Genomic DNA, 8,465 nt, shown 5'->3' with positions numbered 1-8,465 from the left:
AGACTTGGATCGCAAACGATACTTAACATTATTGATCCAAATCCACCCATGTTACAAATTCAATTAAATATTAATTCAGAGATCGGCTTCGAGGTTAAACATGGCGAGGCCTTCTTGGGTATGGGAGTATCCACCACTTCCTAAACAAAGCCTTTCAACGAAATTCAATATTTAATTTCCTTATAGTAACCTTAGGTTTAACCAAAAAGAACAATCGAATCACAAGTTCCAAAAACAAAAGAAACACAAAATTGAAAACATAAATTCGATAACCTACATTCATTAGCCTCTTGTGTTTGGTATTTCAAGATCTAAATAAAAGGATGAACTAGTTATGATGGGGAAACTAATAACTAGTTATACCTTTTATAGCTTATAGACCTCACGATCTTCTGCCGTATTCCTCTTCTTATCTCGGACGTCGTGTGGGTGACGATCTACCGAGACGAGAATCCACCCAAGCTTCTTCTTCTCCAAGCAAAATCCGGCCACCAAGGATCTCCTAGAGAGTTGATGCCGCCGGCCAAGGAAGAAGAAAAGGGGAAGAGGAAGAAGAGAGGGAGGGCCGGCCACCACAAGGAAGAAAAGAGAGGAATACTAGATGTATATTGTTATAAGGTGAGGTACCTTTACCCTCTCTTTTATATTTCTTGGTCTTGGCAAATAAGGAAAGTTTTAATAAAACTTTCTTATTTTCTTTGCCATAGAAAGGAAAATTTAATTGATTAAAAAAAATTCCTTTTCTCTATCAATGTGGCCGGCCACCTCAATTCCTCCAAACAAGGAAAGTTTTAAATACAAAATTAAAACTTCCTAATTTGTTTCCGGAAATTTTAAAAATAAAATTTCTCTTTAAAAAATTCCCTTCATGGTTGGTTATAAAAGAAAACTTTTATAAATTAAAATCTGTCTATTAAAACATGTGGATGATTACAAAAAGGAAAGTTTTCTCAAAAATAAAATCTTCCTTTCAATCTACAAATAAAGAAAGATATCAAATCTTTTCTCTTAATCTTTTGTAGAAACTATAAAAGAAAAGATTTAATTTTAAAACTCTCTTTTAAAATCATGAGGATGGTTACATAAAAGAAAAGTTTTATCAAAAATTAAAATCTTCCTTTTAATTACAAATAAGGAAAGATATCAAGCATTTCTCTTAATCTTTTGTAGAAAACTATAAAAGGAAAGATTTAAATTTTAAACTCTCTTTTAAAATCATGACTTTCACATAAGAAAAGATTTTAAAAATAAAATCCTTTTAATTTATTTGGCCGGCCCTAGCTTGGGCTCCAAGCTAGGCTTGGTCGGCCACCTTAAGGTGGGTAAGAAGGTGGGTATGGGTGGGTATAAGACTTTATAAATAAGAGGTTACGATAGGGACCGAGAGGAGGAATTGATTTTGGTCTCCTGATGAACTTGAGCTTCCCGTGTTCGCCCCGAACACCCAACTCGAGTTCATCAATAATATCTCATTCCACTAAAGAGTTATTATTGAACTACCGCACCAATCCCATATTACTATATGAGCTCCTTCTTATCATGAGTATGTTAGTCTCTCTGTGTTTAAGATATAGAATGTCCATTAATTAAATGAGTTACTGACAACTCACTTGATTAATATCTAGCTCTAAGATTAGTACCACTCAACCTTATCGTCATGTCGGACTAAGTCCACCTGCAGGGTTTATATGACAATCCTTATGAGCTCCTCTTGGGGGCATTATCAACCTAGATTACTAGGACACAGTTTCATTCTATAATCAACAACACACCATATAAATAATATCATTTCCCAACTTATCGGGCCTATTGATTTATCGAACTAAATCACACCCTTTGATAAATTAAAGAAATAAATATTAAGTATATGTGTTTGTTATTATATTAGGATTAAGAGCACACACTTCCATAATAACAGAGATCTTGTTCTTTTATTCAGTCAGTATAAAAAGAACTTACCTTAAATGATCCTGCTCAATACACTCGGAGTGTACTAGTGTAATTTTATAGTTAAGATAAACTAATACCAAATTACACTACGACTATTCCAATGATTTGTTCCTTTTCATCTTAGTCGTGAGTTACTGTTTATAATTTATAAGGAATTGATAACATGATTTTCTATATGTGACACCACACACCATGTTATCTACAATATAAATTAATTGAACAACTACACTTAGCATATAAATATAGACATTTGACCAATGTGATTCTTTATTTCAAAATAAATATTTACAAAAAGCTAGGCTTTTAGTATACACTCTAACAAGTTTGGTTATTAGGTATAGTTGCTTACTGGGCTGTTTACATGTATTTTTAGGAGAACATTGACAAGATGCTGTGTTGTCAGAAGGTAGGATTTATATGTGAGTCTCGGTGCTTAAGGGGTGGACAATAGAGGGATAGTATGATACTATTGGAGATATTATGGGTGAGGAAAAGAAAAGAACATAATCCTTGGTTAGAAGAAAAGCTCTATCTGGTGCTACAAGAAAATTTAAGCCTAGGATTAAGTGAATATTAGGATGTAATAACGGTTTAATCCATAGTTTAGAGAGTGGGAGTGGTGTGTTGTATTTACCACAGTTGTCATAAAATCTCAAATGGGTGTTGGTGACAAATTGTGTGCAAGTTAATTGTTGGCCATCAAATTGTGTACTTAGTAATGATTGTGATGTGGTTTTTATAAAATTTTTTGGCAAAACTGAAAGAAGTGTATTTTCATCTATGGTGGAGTTGGTGGCTCCACTATCTAGAAAGGCATATAGGGTGAATTCATGACTATGGATATTTACCGGGCATTTGACTCTAATGTCTAGAGTTTTTCCTATATTACAGATACTAGAGGCTTTTATAAAGACCAGATCTCTATTTATCATATCCACTAGTGTAAATTGTAAGCCTTTGCCTTTATCAAGAGTAGCCTGAGAGAGATGTGGGAGAAGATTTTCTTTCATTTGTTTATCTAGGGTCTCTAGTTCTGTTTCCAATTTATTAATACGAGTTTCTAATACAGAGACTCTTGTCTCTAATAAAAAATTTCGAATACCTCCTTTAGAGAGCTGGCTTATGGGTATTGTAATAGAGAACAACTGTTGAAGACAAAGATTACAGCTTATTTCTTACAAAACTTACAGGTACCTCTTTTATCTAAAGATGGATAATAACTATAAAAGAAACAAGGAATGTTATCAGTTCCTGTTTTGAGTATCCACTCATGTAGACAGTTAAGTTCTTCTGTAAGCTTTGTACTGAGTTGTTTAAACATTAGATTGGTATCTAGAAATGGAACTTCATCCCATAATTCTTCTATATTGTCTAGTATATTATAAGGTATGTAATTTTGGCTTTCAGGATGTAGGTTATACTGCTGGTATGAAGGTTGCAAGAAGTGTTAGAATTTATACTAAAAGTCTAGCTTTTTGTATAAACATTTATTTTGAAATGAGAATTACATTGGTCAAATGTCTGCATTTAGTTAAATGTAGTTGTCCATTTAATTTATATTGTAGATAACATGGTGTGTGGTGTCACACAGAAGATCATATTATCAGTTCCTTATAAATTATAAATAGAAGCTCACAACCAAGATGGATTGGGACAAATCATTGGAATGGTTGTAGTGTAATTTGGTACTAATTTATCTTGACTATAAAATTACACTAGTATACTATGTGTGTATAGAGCAGGACCATTTGAGGTTGCTCCTTTTATACTGACTGCATAAAAGAATAGAATCTCTGTTATTATGGATGTGCATACTCTTAATCCCGATATAATAACAAGTACATGTACTTAGTATTTATTTCTTTAATTTATCAAAGGGTGAGATTTATTCTTTAAATCAATAGGCCTGATAAGTTAGAAAATAATATTATTTATATGGTGTGTTGTTGATTATAGAAGAAAATTATGTCCTATTTATTAGGATGATGATGTCCCCTTGAGGAGCTCATAAGGATTGTCATGTAAACCCTGCAGGTGGACTTAGTTCCGACATGACAATGAAGTTGAGTGGTACTACTCTTGGAGCAAGATGTTAATTAAGTGAGTTGTTATTAACTCATTTAATTAATGGACATTCGATAACTTAAACACAGGGAGATTAACACACTCATGATAATAAGGAGCTTATAATGTAATATGGGATTGGTGCGGTAGTCCAATAATAACTTTTTGGTGGTATGAGTTATTATTGATGAACTTGAGTTGGGTGTTCGGATCGAACATAGGAAGCTCAAGCTCATCAGGAGGCCAAAACCAATTCCTCCTCTAGGTTCCTGTTGTAGTCTCTATGTATAAAGCCTCGCATCCACCCACGTCATCCTTATGGCCAGCCACATCCTTGCTTGGTGCCCAAGCAAGGGGCCGACCAAGATGGGTTTAAAAGTGGGTTTTTAATTTTTTAAATCTTTCTTTTTGTAGCCATCTACAATGTTTTAAAAGAGAAATTTTAAATTTTAAAAACTTTCCTTTTTTGAAGTCATCCACATGGTTTTAAAAGAAAATTTTAAATTTAAAAAATCTTTCTTTTGTAGCCATCTACAATGGTTTAAAAGAGAGATTTTATTTTTATTAAAAATTTTCTTTTTTTAACCATGATTTAAAAGAGAGGTTTTAATTATAAATTTTTTTCCTTTTTGTAGCCATTTACAATATTTAAAAGAGGGATTTTTAATTTTAAAACTTTCCTTTTGCAGTCATCCACAATAGGAAATTTAAAAGAGAGATTTTAATTGTTGTTAAAATCTTTTCTTTTTAGCCATTACCAAGGATTATAAAAGAGGATAAATGGTGCCTTAGAGGTAATAATCATCTACATAATTTCTATTCCTCTTCTATTCTCCTTGTGGCCGACCCCCTCATATTCTTATTCTCACCTTGCTTTCTCATCTAAGGCCGGCGGCATCAAGAGGCTTCAACCATCTTGTGGTCGGCGGGTTGCAAGGAAGAAAGAAGAACAAGAGGTGATGTTCCTAGCTTTGATCACTTAGTGGCCGAAAGTCTTGGAAAAAAGAAGGACTTGGGTGGTTTTTGCGTCTTGGTAGATCGTCGCCCACACGACGTCCAAGAGGAGGAGAGGAATACAGCAGAAGATCAAGAGGTCTTTAAGCTACAAAGAAATGTATAACTAGTTAATTATTTTCATTGTGTACTAGTTTATTTTTCCTTTGTATGGATCTTGAAGTACCAACACAAGAGGCTAGCAATCTTGTGCTTTGATTGAGGTCTCTGTAGTTTAACCTAGGGTTTATTGTAAGGAGTTTAAATATTCAATTTCTTTGAAAGTCTTTGACTAGGAAGTGGTGGATGATCTCATACCCAAGAAGGCCGAGTACCTCGCCAACGACCTGGAAGTTAATCATTGAAATAGATATTTAATCAACTTCTATAATATGGTTTAACTTCTGATGAACACATGGATTGAACTTGGATTAATAATGTTAAGTTTCGTTTGCAATACAAGTTTAACTTCTGAAAAGCACATGAGTTGCTAGGAAAAGTTCTGTGCTTGTACAAATTTTTGTACAGGGGAAACAGAATGAAATTCCGAGTAGCGCCAACAAGAAGGAGTTTACAAGACTATAGTCAGAAAGAGGAATAACTTCTTCCACGTCATCTACAGAAATAATAAAATAGATGGAGGATGTGTCAGAAACATATGATTGTACTTCTACTAAATCAAGGTTTGTACAGGTAACTAGCTTTGCTTCTCTGGTATATAAATTCTTTTTATTTGGGCAGACAGAAGATAAGTGACCTGTTTATTACAGGCGAAACATGTGATGGTATTAGCATACATCTTCTTTGGTTTGAATTTTCGCACATGTTTTTCTTTATTCAGATAGGGTTTCTTTTCTCTACTTTTTCTAACATAGTAGGTCTTTTTGGATTTTATTGCCTTGGGCCTTGATACCGATCTTCTGGGTGTTCTTGATGAATGATTTAGTCTTGGTCTAGGTTGGGTGAGACCATATTGTTGAGGGGTATATATATGGCTACAAAATCCATATTGTTGATTTTTGAGTTGCTTTTGTATGTGGATATAGGTACACTTTTCTTTAAGTATGGAAATAATGTGTTGTATTTTTACTCCAATGTTATCGTATTGTGGTGCTACATTCATATATGTCCAGGCTTTATGTATTTCCTTTTCTAAGTCTCTTGGAAGTTTGCTAAAGAGTCTTTCCCCTAGTTCGGGGTTACAATAGTTTTCTGAGACTGCTGTTAATACTAAGAAGTCATTACAAAAAGGTTTAATCTAGTTTCAGCTAAAAAGTTGTAATTATTCTAAGTCTCTCATAGCTTCTTTTTTGTCTTATATCTAATCCAGTATTAGCATCTCTGGAGGTAAATAACCTATGAATTATATAGCAAAAATTGAGTTTGTTATTTCCTTGTGAAGCCATCATGGCTACTTCCTTAGGATATGTAGTTTTATAAGCTTCCCATGCTGCCCTGGCAACATCACCTAAGTAATTGTTGGATCGTGAAACGTCGATAGAAGGGGGGTGAATATCGATTCGAAAAACAACGAGTATAAGAGAGTTAAGCGCAGCGGAATTTAAAAGAACAGACACAGTAATTTTTACTTCGTTCGGAGCCTGTGACGACTCCTACTCGAAGGCCCGTACTCCGTGAGTACTTTCGTTGTGCAATCACTATCAATTCGAATGATAATTACAAAATAATTAAGTACAAGAATTGACAGAATTAAAATATCGACAAGAGAAGAAGAATTAGACTTAAGAAAGCGCTTTGTCGGAATAGCCTCGCGGCGTCGCAGGAGCGTAGAGCAGCAGAGCAAGCAGTAGATTCTCAGTTGATAATTGTGTCTTCAGCTCTGCCTCCGCCCCATCTTTTATATGAAGCTCGGGGCACCCCGGATCCCTTCCGGGCGCCCTGGTGTGACGTGGCAGGTCCAACCAGCAAGCTCCACGTGGCGACGCGCGAGTTTGGATAAAACATACCTCCGGGCGCCCGGATCCCTTCCGGGCGCCCGGACCTCCTATTTCCAGGAACTCCTTCTCCTACAAAATAGAGTTAGTCCGAGGCAAATATATATCCTGTAAAACATATTGTTAGCACAGTTAAAGTTCAACAAAGTAATAGAAAAAGAGTATGACTTAGATTCCGTCTTTCCGAGACCGGAATCTAGTCACGATCTCGACTTAGATATCCGAAATGGATCTAAGTCGGATCGACGCCTAATGTTCCCTTCCCGGGAACGCGTCCTCGCAGTCACTCCCCTCCAGTGACTTACCTCACTTACCGTCTGGACTTCGTGCCAGCTATCCGGTCAGCCCGTCGACCTAGCTGGACTTCGTGCCTAAGCGTCCGATCAGCCCGTCGACCCGCTTGAACTTCGTGCCAGCTATCCGGTCAGCCCGTCGACCTAGCTGGGCTTCGTGCCAGACATCCGGTCAGCCTGTCGACCTGTCTGGACTTCTCCTGCACACTTGATCAAAGTGTCAGACAACGACAAACTAACTTAACCTGATTTGTCATTCATCAAAATCTGGGTTAAATCGTTAGTGCTAACCGCACCAACAGTAATTTTCCCCCTACTCTTATCATGACTTCTCCTTACTCTTATCATGACTTCTCCTGTTTCTATGTCTAGTTCATGTCTGGCTTGATAATCTCTTTTAACAGAGACTATCCACTGTTCTAAATAGGTATCATAAAGTTGTGAATCATCGCATTCTCCAATATTTAATAAGACTAGATTTTTACCAAAATAAGTAATTTCATGTGGTCTCCTTTTTCCTATTATTCTTAACAAAGGATTATTATTAGTATATGGGGTAATCTTTGTTCTTGGAGGATGCCCTTCTCCATAATCCATAGTTCTCATAGAGCTTTCAGGGTATCTTACTTGTAATGGTTGTGGTATGAAATTACTAGTACTACTAGATTCAGTTGGATTCATTAGATTTATTGTTGAAAAGTAATCTTGCTTTTTAGTGATTATATTATGGTCCTCATCAAAATATAACATCCAGTCAGGCTCTAATTTATAGAGTAGAAGGTCAAAGGTTTCTAATTCTTCTAAATCTTCTTTAGTGAAATAAGTAGCTATTTCAAATGAGATGTAAACATATTCATTTAGGTCATCATAAAATAAATAATTATTCAACACTGTTGTTTGTATGAGTTTCCAGTATGCTATATTCTATGTTCATTAAGTTCATATTAGTTTGATTTTCTTCATGATATTTTTCTTGTGATGTTTAGGATTTGTAATTATGAAATCTTATTGTGGAGCTATCGTGTCTATCTTTATAAATAATGGATTCCGTTGGTTGTAAAGTTTGTGGTTTAGTGCTTATCTCCAAATTAAGAGTCCAATCTAATCCAGGAAGTAAAGTAGATGAAAAGTCCTTAGATTTGAGGAAATAAATGCCTTTTGTAGTAAGGGTTTCAATGATATTAGTAATTTGAACTTTAAAACTATTGTT

This window comes from Zingiber officinale, chromosome 8B, assembly GCF_018446385.1.
Source record: "Zingiber officinale cultivar Zhangliang chromosome 8B, Zo_v1.1, whole genome shotgun sequence".
Taxonomy (NCBI): domain Eukaryota; kingdom Viridiplantae; phylum Streptophyta; class Magnoliopsida; order Zingiberales; family Zingiberaceae; genus Zingiber; species Zingiber officinale.
This window is presented reverse-complemented; position numbering follows the sequence as displayed.